Source organism: Temnothorax nylanderi, unplaced genomic scaffold, assembly GCF_030848795.1.
Source record: "Temnothorax nylanderi isolate EJ_2023f unplaced genomic scaffold, tnyl_v1.0 TNYL_tig0152_pilon, whole genome shotgun sequence".
NCBI lineage: Eukaryota > Metazoa > Arthropoda > Insecta > Hymenoptera > Formicidae > Temnothorax > Temnothorax nylanderi.
In genome coordinates, this window is record NW_027249214.1 from 113,525 (window position 1) to 133,116 (window position 19,592).

General features: G+C 34.6%; 1 protein-coding gene across 2 annotated transcripts in view; it reads left to right on the forward strand.

Moving 5' to 3' along the window:
- Bsk (mitogen-activated protein kinase dJNK) overlaps positions 1–19,592 on the forward strand; it is a 151,569-nt gene that overhangs the window by 5,152 nt on the left and 126,825 nt on the right. The window lies entirely within an intron of this gene.

The following is a 19,592-nucleotide window of genomic DNA, read 5'->3' on the forward strand; positions in this document are numbered from 1 at the left end:
AGTGGTTTATCCGCCGTGTTTACTGCCACGATAACGCGTGTTTAGCTCACGCGTATTCTTGATCTTTCGCTCGTGAATTAGGTACTATAAATTAATCACATGTTTTACGCTTTATTTATTTGCATTAAGATTATCTTTTTTTGTTTAATGACGCATAACAATAGGTAGGAAAAGTATAAATCATCGCGCGGTAAGGCCTTAATTTTTACTATTTATTATTATTGAAATGGATCGAATTATTAGGTAGATTAAGAATAAGTAGGATTAAGAATGAAAAAATAATCTATTGAAGATAGATAGTAATTCAGTAAATAAATTTGTGTTAAATGAGATTAACAATTATACTGATACAATTATATATTTTATGTAGCATTTTTCGCAATGTATATAGCGATCTGTAATTCTCAGTATTAATTTTTTAATCGAGTGAAGTGATGTGCACATACGAAGCAACGTGCCAAAAATTTTTCCCGGTTGCAACGTGCTGCCATCTCATGTTTTCCGCGTTTCCATCCCCGTATCGTGACCCCATCGAACGAGGTCACGCGCGTGTTCGAGCATTCGCTCGTTGAAGAAACGCCTCGCGAACAAGCAAGCAGGCGTTCCTCCCTGCTTTTGCATTAGGTCGCAAGAGATCTCATTATTTTTTTAGAAGATTCCTTTTATCTTAAACATCAGTCGTATATTTATAGATCTAATCGCCGAAACAAATTTTAAGAACTTTGATTCTCTTTAAAGAGCAGTCGTATTTTTCTGTGTACAGTTCAGTGGCCTACTTTCAGATAATTATTAAATATTGAAAATACTATTGATATACGATTATGAAGCACAAATCGAGCTTCATTTATATAACTTGTTCGTAGACGAAATTAACATTATTAAGCAAATAACTCACAGAATTGAGAACAATGGATTAAATACACAATTACATTGAACGTTGAACTCTGCATTTTTAGAATACTCGAAACTACTCGAATTAGTTTCTGCAAATCCGATTTTAACAAAAAGGCTCACAGATAATACATTGTACGTTATTTTCTCATTGAAGGAGCAAATCCTAGGGGTGAGAGAGGGAGAGAGAGAGAGAGAGAGAGAGAGAGAGAGAGAGAGAGAGAGAGAGAGAGAGAGAGAGAGAGAGAGAGAGAGAGAGAGAGAGAGAGAGAGAGAGAGAGAGAGAGAGAAGGAAAGAGAATTAAAGTTTAGATTTCGTTCACGTCCAAAGATTAAAGATGAGAATCTTAATTTAAAGACGAGACATACATAATCGACACTTAAAAATTTTGCTATACATAAAAATTTGTTAAAAATTGCTGCCTACTGAAATAACTCATTCTTAGATTAATTTTTATACTGCGATAAATTGAGGCACGCAGGTTGCATGTTTTTCACGACACTACACTTTTTTCCTTCTCGAAGAGGGCGATTCTTATAAGAGGGAGGGGGAGGGGGAGGGGGGTTAAAGCTCGGACCCGTCCAAGTCCAAGGTGATCGGCGATTCCACCCTCTGGCTCGTGACGTAGGGAGAGAGAGTCAAGTTTTGCTCTCTCGCAACGCGACGCGAGAGGTAGGTGGTGGCGAAGGCGAGGCGTGGTGGCGAAGTATTGATCGCCATCACGAGCGTGGCGCGATTTCCCCCTGACCGCCCCCTTGCAGCCCGTCGACCGAACGACCGACCGACGTCATCCGCCGTTTAAACCCCTCGCCACCCCCGGCTGTCCCACCTGTTCTCCCCTCAACGTCGGGAACCCCTACCAGAGCTCTCTTTATCTCTGTCTTTTTCTCCCACTCATATCTGCGTTTTCTTCATCTTCGTCGTAGTCGATGGCATTCGACGTCGGGACGACGAAACGAACGCTACCGGCTGGGATGATCGTGTCGGTGCTTCAACCCCTTCGGCAATCTTTATTTATTGAAAGAGCGATGTGATTTTTTTCCGAGTTGTTGCACTCAACTGTATAAAGACTTCAGAAATTTCGAGGATTTTATGACAAGTAATATTGACCGAGAGTAATATTTTTCCATAAAAGAGATGAATTACTCAAATGTCTTTCTCCGCAGCATATTTTTCCTTACTGATAATACTTTTATAATCGCTTCTGTGTTCATTGAAATCTCGATTTTTCATTTCGAATTTATACTTTCAAATTGAACTGCATAAATCTTAAAGTTTTTTTGATGAAGCATATTCGCGATTTAGATTTATACTTATATAATGTTTTTAATTGTTTGATAAATAAATTAATGGTAAATTATAATTGCACGAAAAATATTGAAAATAGGAAATGAGAAAAAGAGTTGACTGATACTTAGTTACTTTCCTACAAAATTCCATGATTTATCTTTAATTGTTTTGTCATCTCGTTAAAAAATTGCAAATTAAATAACATTATTATTAAGTGTAATTGAAGATTTAGTACATTTTTGGTTGATTAAATAAAATTTATAATTTTTATAAGGAAATTAGTTAAATAATTAACATATCATTAAAAATTTATTTTATTATAAAAAAGATTTAAATTTTAAAAATATTATTTTCTTATGAATCTGCAACAAGAATTAAAAGAATTTACGAAGTAATGATTAAAGAACATTAACGATTTATACATAAATTCGTCGAATCATTTAAATACGGACCTGTCCGTACAACTACGTAATTATTCTTCTAATGACCGATGAGATAAGAAAAAATATCTTTTTTACGTCACGAAACTCTAGTTGTAATTTCGGTACGTAATTACAAATATAGCGATGTAATTATATTATACCTGAGCATATGAATAAGCGACGAGGCGTGTAAACATTCGCCAAGGAGTTATCGTTAAATTAGTTATAAAGTCAGCGACTCGTAATGACATTATATCGTGATTAGCCAACAACCGAAATCTCGTTATTTTCGCGCAGGAAGTGTCATTTAGAGATTAAGCCTAACCTGCTTGACACGGAAAGCTGTATTTATTTTAAAAGGATTCATACTTAATTAGAATTAAAACGGGTTAATAGCCATGCGATACTGCAGTAATATATCGCATTAAGATCAGAATTGTACAGTTCGCGAACAATCCGTATAAATTATTATAAAGTTTCGCAATTTGTTTTTATTCCTTCGCGTGTATAGTTTTTAATTTTTAATACTGTTTTTAAATTTCTCTGTCGTTTCTAGAATATAAATCTTTTAATAACATTCGCATACTGTTTTGATCATTGATAAAAATTCATTATTGCTTCAAGCCTTCTTAAAAGTGTTTATTTTATATTCAGACAAGCAATTTTATAAAGAAAATTAGCTTCTAATATTCTATTATACAATTATTTATCAATTAACAACGAAGGGGCATCGAGCCGTAACTAGGTGTTTAATGTTAATGTATTCAATATAATTTAAGGGAACGAGCTTGGAAAAATTAGCGGGGAAAGAAGACCCTGTTGAGCTTGCCTCTTACAATTAGTGGAGGCAAGGTTTTTATCTCGGAACCGGTTAAAACTACTCGGATTTAAACGTTTTTTTTTTTAATGTAGATAATTAAAAACACTACAATGTTTATGGGTTAAAAATTGACGCTAATTGTTTATTTAATAAATAAAATAAAGTTAATAAAATAAAATTTATAAAATAAAGTTAATAAATAAATAAAAGCGTCAATTTTTAACCCATAAACATTGTAGTGTTTTTAATTACCTACATTTAAAAAAAAGAACGTTCAAATCCGAGTAGTGTTAACCGGTTCCGAGATAACTTTTTTGGTCTAATTTGCCTCTATTGGCAAATTAGGTTTTTATCTCGGAACCGGTTAAAACTACTCGGATTTGAACGTTTTTTTTTTAATGTAGGTAATTAAAAACACTACAATGTTTATGGGTTAAAAATTGACGCTAATTGTTTATTTAATAAATTTATAAAATAAAGTTAATAAATAAATAAAAGCGTCAATTTTTAACTCATAAACATTGTAGTGTTTTTAATTACCTACATTAAAAAAAAAAACATTCAAATCCGAGTAGTTTTAACCGGTTCCGAGATAACGCACTTTTTTGGTCTAATTTGCCTCTATTATCTAGTCTGGCACTGTATACGGAGACATGAGAGGTGTAGCATAAGTGGGAGATGGCAACATCGCCGGTGAAATACCACTACTTTCATCGTTTCCTTACTTACTCGGTTAGGCGGAGCGTAGAATACATTAACATTAACACCTAGTTACGGCTCGATGCCCCTTCGTTGTTAATTGATTTTTAATCCTGCGAGCCTTTACTTTTATAATTATTTATATTTCAGTTTATAATATTAATTGATTAGAATTTTTTATAGGTATAGATTTATTTATGTAATGAATTTTGAATGTAATTATTAAATTTTTTAGAAAAATAATAATTATGTAGGGTAGAGCGGGGTTAAAGTAACGCGGGGCGAAAGTAACAACTCAAATATCTATAGTTATAGGCATAGATGCGCATGCGTCTGTGGTTAACGGATGAAGCTGAACAAGCTATAACGTGTCTCAGAACGCCTCGGCCTGGGTATTGAGTATAAACTATAGATATTAACTATAGTATTAACTATAGATATTTGAGTTGTTACTTTCGCCCCGCGTTACTTTTGACCCCGCTCTACCCTACTATATAATATATATGTATATTTTGTAATAGTATATTTCTTTTATTCGATTCTTTTTCTCTTCTCAGTTTTCTTAAGAGACATAGTTTGTAAATTTTTTACAATAATAACTATCAATCAAGCTTAATTTTTATAAACTCTGCATATAGTTGATAGATAAAAAAATTATTTAATTACTTATGTATTCCGCAAGGAAATAGTCACGCTGAACAAGAGTTGTCGAGACTCTTTCAAGATTTTTTTATCTGACATGCAATCGTATTAATCCTCGCCTTGCCACTGTGCTCGTAATCATTTTGGAAAGGTCACGCGATGAAAGACCTCCGAGACTATACACGCGACCCACGTATCTCCTAGTTTCGCGCGGAAATTTTAATTCTCCGCGGGCATTTGATATAAAAAAAAAATAATTAAGGGATACAGCGATATACATGGAGATAAGAGCATGATGACGGAACTAAAATCACTAGTAGCGCTGTCGACTAATTGACACTCGGACCACTCGTCGTTATGCATCATTGCCGTATTTGCGGCATGTATAAATTAAATTATATTTCCGCCGCGCGCAATTTTGCTTGCGAGAGTGAGAGAGTAAGAGAGAGAGGGAGAGAGAAAGTTCTTTCATTTTGCGCGTCCATCTGCACTTTTATGCACATGCATACGTAGAACCGCATTAAGTAATCCGATGACGCTATATCTGAGGGATCGCCGGATCGCCTTTTATGGGCTTTCCTCTTTTATGCGATCTCCTGGATCTTCTTCGGATCACGTTAACTGTATCCGACGTCTTGTCAATATACTTTTATATCGTAAATACAAATTAAAAATGTAGAGACGAAACATTTTTAAGCTTATTAAAAAAATCGAATTAACCTTGTAATTAACTGTTAAATTTTGGAATTCTCAGAATACAATGAGATAAGAAAAAATGCTACTGCATTAGTATTTTTTCTATTTGCTTTTTATTTTTTATGACAATAATATTCTAAAACATTAATAATTGGTTTTTTTTAATCGAAAAGTGTTTTTGAAAATGGAGAAAAATTAGTAACGGCCAAGGAAGAAACAGATTCAATTAAATGACGTTAATTCATACAGATCATTTGTAATGTTATCATTTGTTTAAATATAAGCATCAAGGATCTTAAAACATGAAAAATGTGTGAAAAGCCAAATCTTTCTCTTTTATGTATGAATATTCATTGTATAATTTAATGTGTAATGCTCATCAATATTCGTTATATATTCTTTATGCATATTTAATGTATTAAATATTTAGTAAATTATTTATTATAATTCAGTTTATTAAAAAGAGAGAGAAACAGGAATATTCAGATATTCTTCCGCGTGGTATTATCGTATTAAAAATATCAAACTCGACACGTGTCACTTTGCATCGATATTATCTGCGCGGCGGTCTCTTTTTTTTTCTTTATTCGATCCCGAAACTTCGGACGCGGTATACCGCGCGTCATGAAATCCAATGTCGCGGTCGCGCGATTACCATGGCACCGGTGGAGGGAATCTATTTCTGTAAATTTCGCGGCAGATAACGAAGGGCGCGAAAACGGGAGCGAAGAGAGCGGGAACGTGACACCGCTCCTCCGGTCGTTTATGCGCCCTCTCGGCTTATAAATTCCTCCCAGGGACTTCTCCTCTCCTTCGCATCCACTTCGTTCTCTTCGCTTTCATCAGGTTTTATTCCCGCGGACCACGGCGTCTTCTGTCAGGTTTCATCTATTAAATTTGCGCTCTCCGCGAGAGCACCTTCGCGCACCTGGCTACTTAGAGATTCCGTCCACGAACGAAACGGAAGCTCCCATAAGAATTTCACGCTCGCCGCGCCTACGAGAGATTTTCGCAGCTTTTTTCCTCGCTTCCGCAGTCTCTTCCTCCTTCCTACTTCTCCCTATTCTCGCTGTTTCCGACAGAAATCTTTGTCGTTTATGCGTTTCGCGACAAGATCGGGACGTGTCGAATCTCTCCGATATTCCGACTCACTCACAGAAACACTGATTCCGTGTAATATGAAATCAATGGCTGATTGCTGCATGAGACCGGGTAATTGCTATGCATTAAATGCTTCTCGTGTTTAACATTGCAATCGATGTGGTTAATTAAGTTTAAACATTCAGTGACGTAGGCACACTGGCGAACTGTTGAATTTGTACTTATACCTCTGTGTGGAAGTATGAAATAATTTATAATGGATATATTTTTTCGAATCTGAGAGCATAGTATATAAAACAGCATAAGTTAAAACGGTTACGGTGCGCTTTTGATGCAAAATAAATAGCGTCTGAAAATTTAATCCTTATACAAGCCAAGCAATTCAAGCAACTAATTACACGAGATAACAATATGATGAAGTTATATTTCTAACTGCTACAGAAGTAAACTAAATTATATAATCATATTTTTCTTTTTTTTTCTTTGAGTCGCATTGTTGTTGTACCTATATTTTAATTATCTGAAATACTCCCTGGGTTCCGTAAAGCGCATATGCGTGCATTTTTTTCCACGTAAACGTATAGTAAACGTAGTAAACGTAGTAAACGTTACGTATGATATAGATAAATGCGCGCATATGCGCTTTACGGAACCCAGGGATTTCTCGTGTCAAATGAGATATTTATGTTAACGGTAGAAGTATGCATTTCAACGTGTCTTTTCAGATTCTTTCTAGATTCCCAGCTACTGAGAATAGAATGCTTTTAGCCTTTAAAATACGGAGGAGGAGAAGAAGTTTTTAGAACGCCGTGTGATTCTTGGAACGATATCCTTGGAATGTTAGAAATAGAACCTTCTTAGTTCTCTCATTGAGAAAGTTTAGAATACTAAGCAATATACTTAGAATATCAAACAATACACTTAGAGCGTTCAGCGATCCTTGGCTTAACCACATTGATTGAGTGGCTATTTGCCGACATTCTGCGAGTAGGTCGCTCCACACATTGACCTATACTCCTGCCGCTTCGAGCCGCAGCCTTTATTGGGAGGCGAATTTGCCCAGAGAGTACTCGAACAGCGTCAGGCCGAGACGACCACGGCCTGGAAGCCCCGTAATTACGTTCCAAGAATGGCCGGAAGCCGAGGTCCTTTGCTTTATTGCCTCTTAGGCTGTTACGATGTTGATACCATGGTGTTTATGATCTCGCATCCGCAATCCGTTCCGAAGTCTTCCAATTAATTCTGATTATTAATCTCGAGCGAAATTGAGATTTGAGCATTGCCATATAAAACAAATTTCTATAATATATTATTCTCGCAATATAAGCGAGAGTAATTCGTGATTCCACGTGGGATCGTGCGAACAAAGGACGTGGACGGCATATAACGGGTGTGTTGTTGCGAGAGATAAAGCAACGGGATGTACAGCAGCGAATCGTCCAGACATTGTAGGTAGTTCCCGGGGGTGCAATGCGTCAAAGATCGGATAAAGGGGGAAGGCACGCGGTTGCAGATAAGTCGGCGAGCATGGAAAAAAGCGGAAAGATCGCGGGGCGATACGCGCCGTTGCATTACTGGTGGTTGGCAGTTCAATTTTAGATTGCCGTAAATATTGTGAGAGAAACAGAGAGAGAGAGAGAGAGAGAGACAGAGGAAGAAAGAGAGGGGCAAGGCGGAAAAATTCGCTGTTGCGGACCTGTCGTCGATAGAGACGATTGTCATGGGGTCGAAACAGGTTTGAGACAGGTTGCCTGTTGTTGGTTTTACGTTGACGACTTTTCAAGCGGAAAAAAAGAGTGCATTGGGATGGAAACTGATTCTTTGAGAACGATGTATACACAAGATTGTTAATAAATATTTTATATGTATATTATTAGTATATAAAATATCTTTATCAATTACACAGGCACACAAAAAAAAGTGTCTTGGCCGAGACACTACACTAGTGTATTCCCATGTACTTTTTCCCGCTGAATCCGAATCCGAATTCAGATTGGCTAAAATTTATGAGATAACCACGAAAAAATGCTCAAAAACACGAATTAAAGGCAAAAAAAAAATTGTTTTTTTGTGGTTATCTCATAAATTTTAGCCAATCTGACAATTCTGACTTCGGATTCGGATTCAGCGGGAAAAAGTACATGGGAATACACTAGTGTAGTGTCTCGGCCAATACACTTTTTTTTTGTGTGCCTGTGTTACATGAAAAGAATAAAGGGTTATTTTTTCTCTTTTATATTAATAATATATAAAGATAATAGATAATTTTATTATACATTTTTGTTTAAAAATTGTTAATTTTTAAGATTATTTTACTTATTCAAAAGATTAATTGCATTTTTATTAGTTTTTAATATAATTATTTATTTTAACAAAGAAAGATTAAAATTTATATTATATTTGAATAAAAATAAAATGGATCTAAAATGTAGAGAATCGTTGAACATCTTGCAAGATAATAGACAAAAGTTGTAGCGTTTTACAATTTGCTTCAAGACTTATTTAAGCATTAAGAGCTATTCAAAATAATGAAATTCTTCAACTTTGTTGATTAATTTTTTTGTTAGCGAATATTAACTTGCAATTCGTCTACTACGACGCGAGCTTGCGAAGGTGGTTTGAACTATGCAAAAGCGGCGAGACTCGCGTTACATCGTGCCGAACTTTATATGCATGATTTTGAGTTTCGTGGTAAAGTGGCTTGCTCGACAGAAGTTCTGTCGTTTCTTCCGCAAAATCTTCTACTCCATTTCGTTAGAACCTTCTTTGGCTATTTTCATGAGCTTCGCGCGTCGTTCAGTCTGGTGTACCCTTAATATCTTATGCATGAATTTACCACTAAAAATTATATCGGAATGATATCGTATTATAACATATGTTTAGAATATTATAACTATGATGAAAATATATATAAAATATGTGCAGAGATATCTTGTGTATAAATAATATTTGAAACAAGAAAGTGAGCTGCAATTATTTAGCACATTTCTACTGATGAATATTTTATTTTTTATTATGCCATTATATAAAGATTTTATCTATTTATGTGGCTTGAAAGATTTCATTATTCAAAGTCAATATCGAATATACCTAACGAAATTAATGAATAGTCGAGTGGATAGTAAGATCTGAGTTTTAAATTTTAAATTAAGGATTAACAAAATTTAAAACATGTATGATTTTTTAAATATTTTTAATGGTATCAAGAAAAAATATATAAAACTTAGACGAGTTAGATACTACCTTAATACTATTACGTTTAGAAATACATATAATTATATCGCTGTTTTATATATATAATTTTTGCTTAATTGGTTTCTTTTCTGCATCTGCATTTTTAATGCATTATCACGATTATCTTCGTTACACATCTGCTGCAATCTCTAATTGTTTCTGGAGGTATTATTTTGGAAGAAAACAAATTTTTCTCTTTTTCGCCGTTTTTGCTGTTATTTGTTGCCTTTTTATTCAACGCATACCTCTTTGCGAAGTGGATTAAAAATGATGGCGACCCCGCGGCTGCTCCATCTGGCAATCCGAACAAAGGCAGCGAGATTCTCGCGTGCCATTTTATTAAAATCCCAGAGCGTCGGTAGCGAGAGTAAATCATCTTTTCGAAGTCGAAACAATCATAAAACAAACCGAGGATGAACGAGTCGCGCCGCTCCACGCATTTAATCAACAAATACGGAAAATGTTAAAAAACCTTGAGACCAGTATTTCCCAACTATCTCCTTTCACATTCTATACTAATTGCATACGACGTGATAAATCCTAAAAATTGCTTAGAATCTGGTTTATTGCTAAATAAAATTATTTAAAAAGTAAAAAATTATTTTTGTTTATTAAAAAATAAAAATTTAGTGGACAATTTAATCTATTATGCAGCATTAATATTTGTATGTTTTAAGATTTGTATCTTTTACAGATATATTTGTATTTTTTACAAGTTGAGAAACACTGCGATATAGAGAATAAACCAAGAGATTCCGTGAGAGCTTTTACTCGTAGAAAAAATTCACGCCATCTTTGAAAAAATATTCAGCTCCACTGGTTATACGATATGCATTTAGAATTGCATTCGACAATATTATGTCACGGAATACCCTGAATTTACCACCTTGTTTTTTTCCCGCGAGTATCTATGTCGTTTCTTCCTTGGAAAAGAATGAATTAACAATATTCGGCATTTTGTTGTAATCTTTTAATTTTCAACACTAAGACGTTTTTAGCCAAGATACTTTGGTATCTTAATTAAATTCCCATGCAGCGAGATATAGTAATCCTCCAATTAAATATCTCTTACAGCGAAATCTGCTGGAAATTACTTGAAAAATAATTAATTATTTTAATATTTAATATTTGATATTTGATATTTATAGTCGCGTAACTTCGAAGTTACGAAACTAAATATCTGACATTTGATCGGTGGAAATGATTTCCTGTTTCGCGCGTTTCCCGATCCGGAGTGCGTTTTCTAAGCGCATATATCGGATGCTGCTGGTCTTTCACGGGTCCACAGTCTATTTACGGATCCGTCTCCCTCGGTTACGAAGGGGTTGAGCCCGCAGGCTTGGTTATCCATATTTAAATACCTTTCGCCCCCTCGCTCGTATCACCCCGCTGAGCTTTCCCAGCAGGTAATCGCGCTTCTGGGATTTTATAGGATTTCTGTCGCGTACGCTGCGACCCGTTTTATTTCTGTCCCGTTCCACATATCGCGGTTATTGTACCTGGATACGACATGCTATCGATTCGAAATTTCGCGCGAGCATAAACGCGTGATTATCGTCAGAAATAACCGACAAAATTTTGATGATAGACATGACATTTATTTCAAGCTTAATTTCTCTTAATGTCGAGAAAATGCACAGTAGCAATTAAAATTTTAATAATAATTGTTATTATATTGATTGCGAAAGAAAGAGTACATATATATTTAGCACATAATATAATATATTATTTTCTTTATAATACTTTCTATTAATTTCTTTTCTTTGAATAATTTGTCAAATATCTGTCAAATATTTATTTCAATATGTGAATAGATTTTATTATGTTATAACAACATTTGTAAATTATAAGTTGAAATATTATGAAATTATTAGTATTGTATAGTCTAATTGCGCCTAAAAATATCCCTATCGCGAATATGCATGGTGTATAAATGTATATCATTTTTCAACTTTTTTAATTTATATTTGATCTATTTAATATGAAATAGCAAATGAATCTTTCATCGAAGTTCGGTTGAGGTTATCGAAATCGGCTTTCTATCTTATTGCGCATTCGGGAAAACACCCGATCGAACGCCAACGATTCTGTCAACATCGTCTTTTGCACATGATCGCACCTAATATCTTTACTTAGAAACCATTCGACTTTTCCTTCCCCCCTCTCTCTCTCTCTCTCTCTCTCTTTCTTTCTTTCTTTCTTTCTCGTTCTTACCTCTACCTCTATCCATTTCTGTTTTCTCTCTTTTTTCTGTCTATCTGTCTGCCTGTCTTATTATAGTTGTTATTATCCAGTTTGTGGTGTTTTATTTATATGTGTACCAAATAATATAAGCTTTTTTGAGAAACGACTGATTTCATCTGCTTAGTTTTTATCTTTTGTTGCGAATCAGTGACTCGATTGCTTTGCTTCCGAATTTGTGTTATTCGCTAGCGACTTCAAAACTAGAATTGTTTGCAATGTTTTAATTAAAAACTACGCGTGCATCAACTTTTATGATCCTTTTCTAAGAACACGTTAATTTGACCGAATTGAGCTAATTACTATGACGGACTTTTATGACTGACTAACATCATGGTCGCACCGACTATCGCGAACATTAACTAAAATTTGCGTCGTTTTCCATTATAACGTAGCATGGCGAGGAATAAGATTGGAAGACTAGCAGGAAGTAATAAGCAAGCGAGAATTAAGAAACGACTGCTTTAAAGATTTGTAATTAAATATTTGATAATCAAGCTTATCTATTGAAGTTTAAAGTTTGAAGCAAACTTCATTCTCCATCAAGACTCTGCTATATCTATTTCTATCTTTAACTTACTTCTCGTGTAATGAGTATTTTACGTATAATAACATTTATCTAAAAATAAACTATTATTAATCAAGGGCTTGACAGTTTTCTTAAGGAAAGATTTATTATATACTATTTTGATCGAAGTTGTTGAGTATATAGTTTTGCAGCATCCTACGCTTATGAAGCGCTTTATTGCTCATTTATTACGTATAATAAATATCATTATTTCGTAAATGATATATTTCTCGCAATTGCATCTTGTCAGGAGAGAGCACTTAGCGCACACTAATCCAAATAATTGCTGCAACGTTGCGTATCCGATCCTTGTGAAAGGGTAGACGTCTGATTCTCCCGTAACCCCTTCGTACTAATAGCTCTCGGTTAAATTGGACAATGGCTCTCGCGTCGATGTTTTGTTGTGGCGGCAGATTGCGCCGATTCGTCGACACGCGTCGCCGACAATCGTTGAAATATACGCGTAATTATTACGCAGTTTCGAGATTACAGTTCGAAATTACAATTTCGAATAAAAAAATCATACATCGGATTACTCGCTTACGTCTATACATACGTCAATATTAAAAGCATTTTTGGTAGACATTAAAATTGTTTGCTTGTTTAAAAACTAAGCGGTTAAAAACTGAGCGTATTCTAGCCATAACCATATTCGGTAGGTATAATGGGAATTAGTGGCAAAAGTTGGAATTCGTGAAACCATTGATCGGCAGCTGTTATCTCTATTAGCCGTAAGACCCTAATAGCAATTAACGAGCGTGTGAATCACATTCTCACGGAAGCTTGCCATTAATTACCGTTGCGCCATCTTATCGAAACGTCGTTATCGTCCGGTTAATTTACATAAACTCGCTACCGAAAGTACTGATAGCTGAACGAATTTACTGCACCTTACATTAAGGAATTTTATGGAAAAATATGATTTTCAAGTATAATAATAACATTAAATTAGTGGAAATCATGTAAAATAGACCAATCTTTTGCGTGTATATTTCTTTTGCTTCCTCATAGAGGAAGCTTTGTTTTCGTAAAAAAAAAAAATTTTTTTGTTTTTCTGAATGTGTTCAGAATGTTCTAAAACGTCGAAAAATTGCAATTTTAAAAAATGTCTGTATGTATGTATGTGTGTGTGTGTATGTGTGTGTGTATGTGCCAAATTTACCGAAATTTCTATAACTCCAGAACTAATCAACCAAATCTTAACGAATTATATATGAAATAGGGGTAGAAAAAACTAAAGAATATAATAGAATTAATAAAAATTGCTAATAATCAAGGGGTTCTTTTTAAAAAAAATTTTGAATTTTTTTAAAAATGTCTATGGTTGCTCTAACTTCCGCAAATTTGGAGATATCGATCTATTTTTAATTTTATTATATTTTTCAGTCTTTTCTACCCCTATTTTATATATAATTCTTTAAGATTTGGTTGATTAGACCCAGCTTTATACGCGATCAAAGGTCCATAATTTTTTAAGAAATGCCTGTAATAGGTCTAACTTCCGCAAATTTGGAGATATCGATCTATTTCTAATTTTATTATATTCTTCAGTCTTTTCTACCCCTATTTTATATATAATTCTTTAAGATTTGGTTGATTAGACCCAGCTTTATACGCAATCAAATTTTTTTTTAATTGATAGAGTATCATTTAAGGTAGTTCTCCGGTCCTTGTACTAGAGAAAATCGATTTTCTCTAGATTTTCTTGAAACTGTGAATATACGTTAATTTAGGTGTGCTTTATGCGTGGTCTAAACTTCACTACCTCTTGCGGTATAAAAAATCAAGATACTGAGCCTCAAAGTTTCAACTTCTTTTACTAAATTTTAGTAAAAATTTAAACTTTGGAGGCTCAGTATCTCGATTTTCTCGATGCAGTATCTCGATGCAGATACTGCAGTACCTCTTGCGGTATAAAAATCGAGATACTGAGCCTCCAAAGTTTCAATTTTTACTCAAATTTAGTAAAAGAAGTTGAAACTTTGAGGCTCAGTATTTTGATTTTTTATACCGCAAGAGGTACTGAAGTTTAGACCATGCATAAAGCACACCTAAATTAACGTATATTCACAGTTTCAAGAAAATCTAGAGAAAATCGATTTTCTCTAGTACAAGGACCGGAGAACTACCTTAAGGAAGGTTGGTATTGAATTTGGCGATAATTGGTAAAGGGATTCTTTTTAAAAAAATTTTTCGACACATTTGTTCGACTGATTTGATCTGTGAAATGATATCTCTGATCGTCAATTTAAAAAAATGACTGAATCAGTTGCTTGTTTCACAGATTATATTTCCTTTTTGAACTTATAGAAAAACTTAATATACATAGATTTTGATATATATATATATATATATATATATTTCTTTATATATTTCTCACGTTAACTAACGATTGGACGAAATCTGTGTTTCCTCTATGAGGAAGCAATGTGCAAGTTTCTACTTGCACCATTTTTTTTTAATGTAGCTGAAGAACGTGATTAGGCAATGTTTGAATCATCTTTCTATTGATGATTGTGTTGGTTCACTGTTGGTAATCCTCCGTTCAAAAGTTAAAAGTTAGCAAATTGCAATTTTACATGCATAATATATGTATAATGTCTATCTAAAGTATAAGACGCGTGCGCGCGACTGAAGATTGGAGGTAATCATTGACGAAAGTCTATAAAGAAGAGGCAGTCCAACATTGTGATGATATGTTAATGTCATGTTGAGATCCTATTGCAAAAATTCTTTCTGCGTTTGTCACGTTTCTTTAAATCGTAAACCAAAGGTGCTGCATTACGTACTACGGAGAAAATGTCGATTGCCTTGTCATTGTTTTACCGACGCGACGCCGAGAATTATGGGATATTTCAAAATTGATAATGACAAATCGTGCGTCGCGGCTCGTGCACAATTTTCGCAAAAAATTCGCGAAGAGATAAACTATCCTAATGGTGGTGATTTTTCAAGTTACTCATTTATATTCATATATAAAGTTTTGTGATCAAACAAATTGCTATTAAAAAATTATATAATGAATATGGAATTTCATGGAAATTTATGGAATGTTACATAATCGGCAATAAATTTTGAGTAGTCGAAAATTAAATTTATGAAATATATATGCGGAAACTGAAATACACGTGTGTTTACAAGTGCGTACGGTAACAAAAATGTTTAATGTTCTCCAATAGTGCATTTATGACTTTACATTATTACCGTACATTCACTGCAAAATCTTATATAAATGTGTTATTTTAGCTGATGCTCTTCTTTCAAAATTCTTGCCGTTTTAAATCACGTCATTTAACACGATTTAACCCGAGTCAAAAAATAGACCCTCCGTAACGCCCGACATCGCGATCGCACACTCTCCTTGAACGGAATGAACGGAGGGTCACATAATAAGCATTTGTCTATGTTGCCGAACCTTCGTTCACTTCTCAAATGGCAGTTTTTACCCACTTAACGTCTACGGAGGTTACGCGAAGTCTGGTGACTCTCCGTTCACCCTCCCTACAATTCGCAGATTCGATGTCGCATAGCTGGATAAAACCTCGAAATACCCTCCCTAGACTCAGCACAAACCGGTTTTGCCATGTCGCATAGCTGGATAAAACCTCGAAATACCCTCCCTAGACTCTCAGCACAAACCGGTTTTGCCAAAACCTCGATAGAGCCTCCGTACACTCTATTCCCGTAAGCCTCCGTGTATCCTCTGTAGAACCTAATTGTCTATATGTTGCCGACCCATAAAGTAAAACGTTTCCCCAAAATATTAAGAGATAAATTTATTCATCATCTGAAATAATATATGATAAATGACGTATCTCCGTGCCAAAAACAGGTCGGATTCCGCTATAAAAGGATTACGTCGCAATGACAAGTTTGAACATTTAAGGTAAAATTTTCAAAATTTCACCTTATCACTGAATATATACAGACCTTTTATGTCTTATTTAAATTATAGTAATACGGTAGGCAACACGGAGGCTTACGGGAATAGAGTGTACGGAGGCTCTATCGTAGTTTTAGAAAAAAGTATTTCGAAGGTTCTACAGAGGGTACACGGAGGCTTACGGAATAGATGCCTACGTCGAATTGTAAGGAGGGTGAACGGAGAGCACACATGAAACACGTACGGAGAGTCTGCGGAGTGAGCGCGGAACATTAGGACGCCTACGGAGGGTACGTGAAGTCATCGCACAAGCCATGAATTGTAACGAGAGTAAATGGAGGTTCGATCATAGTTAGAGGAAGTTTGAGGAGTGTCCCAGGAGTGGTTTTTTCATGACAAAACCTGAAAGTAGAGTCCAAATAGGTTATAAGCAGGGTGCACAGTACGGCGGCATATCATATTTCAAAGGACTTCGAGTGAACGCAGGGTATTCGGAGAGTTAAATTTTGACTCGGGAACGTATTAACTTTTAATTTAATACGATTAAACATGTTAAATGACGTAATTTAACACATGAAGAAACATGTAAAATGAGCTTCAGTCAAGTGTGTTATTTTTAGATGTTTATGAGTGTAAAAATGACACACTTGGATTTGCAGTGTTAATGCAAAGAATATTAGACTTTACTATAGTTTTAAAGATTTTAATTAAGATTTGATTGATTTAACTGCCATGATTGGCTGCCATCAATATCTTAAATCTCCATTTCTTATATTGTTTTATGCATATTGCAATTTGTTCAATAATAAACGTTATAACGTTGTAAGATTTGATTGCCTTACTTTAATGATATTGGGAACAGTTAGATATTGTCTCCACGTGCCTTGGCCTCCGCCAGCCGCAGTAACTCCTCTATTTTCTATGACAATCTGGAACAGACTGTCTGCAAAGATTCCAGCTCCAGCCGTAAGAGAATCGCCCATCGCGGCAATGACATCGATATCACCCAGTCTTAGTTTATGCACCGACTTTGGCACTTTTGACGATCGACCACCACCTGAAATTTATTGTTAGTCGTGTAGCACTTCTCAAGTACACGATGTTTCGCATTTTTATTATCTTTTTTATAACAATTTAATTAATTGTACAACTTTCAATCGACTATTCTTCAATGAAAACGTCGACATATGCGTTCTTTTTAGCGATTGAGATAAAATCACACTCTTCAGTTACATAAACCTTGTTTTGTAATAAAATTTTAATTCGTTATACATATAAGATTCTTGTTATTAATATATGTGATATTGAAAAACAAAAATTGCAATCAAATAATTATGTGCAGCGATTTTGCTAAAAGAAAAATTCAAGTTAGCCAAACATGAGACGTATATAGACATCAAAAATATTGAACTAGAAATAAAATGCTTTACTTTAAGAAAAACCATTGACATGTAAAGAAGCTTCACAATTTTTAATGACTGTATTTTTAATAATTTAAGATGTATAGTACTAATTATACGTTACAATTTACAGAGAAATTAATACCTACATATGGTCATACGTACGGCCATAAATTTTGTTCTTAAGAAAAATGTATTTAGTTTGTAATTAAAATACAAAGCAGTATGAAATGTATACTCGTTTTATTGAATTAATTAATTACAATAAAAGAATAATCATAACTATTAAAAATATTTATCTTTTACTTTTACAAATGTTTTCAAATAATCGGGCTTTAAACGCTCACAGTATGCAGAACCTTGACGTTGTTATCTTTACCAGAATAGTCCTATTTTTTTAATGATAATAAAATTATCGTTATCGTTTTAATGTTCTTGTGTAGCTTTTTTACTATATAGTATACCTGCTCAACGACAATATAACGACAACTGTCGTTAAGAGATCAGCCTTCAATGCCTTGATATAAGATTTAAAACAAGTTTTTTCATCTAAAAATAGTGTTGATACTCATTGTTTTGCTGCAAGAGTTTAAGCTAGATCGTTTGAAGAAATTTGTAAAAGCATCCAATGGACATTAGAGTCCGATCAAAAACTCGGTTTTTTAAAAATGTTTTTAAATGCATATAATAGTATATTTATAAATATAGGAAAAAAGAGAATAGAATAAAAAAGATAATATGTTCGTTTGAGAAATTAAAGTATACCTTCACTTCAATTTCTTTCAGAATTATAACAACGAGGAAAAAAATATATTATTTTTTAATAGAAGTCTCTTTGGACGGAAATCCGCTTGAAATTAAACGAGAACGTTGCTATCAGTAACTACATTCGTTAATCGTGGCTGGTGAGAAAATCAACCTCTCTTATTTCGTTAATCTAACGAAGGTAACTCTCCTCGGATCGTTGAAAACGTTCGACAGAATGTGTACGTTCAATTTTCATAATTGATCAAATATCAAACAAGAGGAAACGGCGATACGAGGGGAAAAAAGGGAGGATGAGTAGCGTCGAACTCAATTTGCTCGATATGCCGTTTCACCGAAAGGTACACCCTTTTTATTCGGAGTCCCTCGTCCTTTCAGCAACTATCTCGGCATTCCTCGCGCGTTCGCGCGTTCGCGCTTTCACCCTCGTTCCTACGCATCTCGGAACGTCGTTTTCAATTAGACGATGCATCGTGACGGCGACGTCGACATCGTTTGGGGGCCGCGAACGGCCATAGGGCGAAGAAGGGCTCTTCGGGCCACTCCGCTTCTCCCGATGGAGTCATTCGTTCATTCGTGGAATCGGAAACGCGGGGAGGAAACCGCGCCCGTGAAAACAACCGCGTCCCCGCGGATTTGCGAAAGTCAGACAGCGTGGAAACGGGACAGGGTCGGACTTTGTCACCACTCGGATCCGTATATATTTCATATTTAATGTACAGTATAGTCTCTGATTGTTAGATTTTTAATTTTAAATTAAATTGAAAGTTATATTTTTATTTATAGATACGGATAAAACTCAAAATTGATTGCATTAAGAGCTATAATAAATAAAAAGCAATTGTGCATTAAAATGTTTAGCTTTTTTGAGCATTTTTTAAGAAAACCCCTCAGCAAATAATTATAAGTTTTTTGATAGCTTTTATTTTGCACAAAATG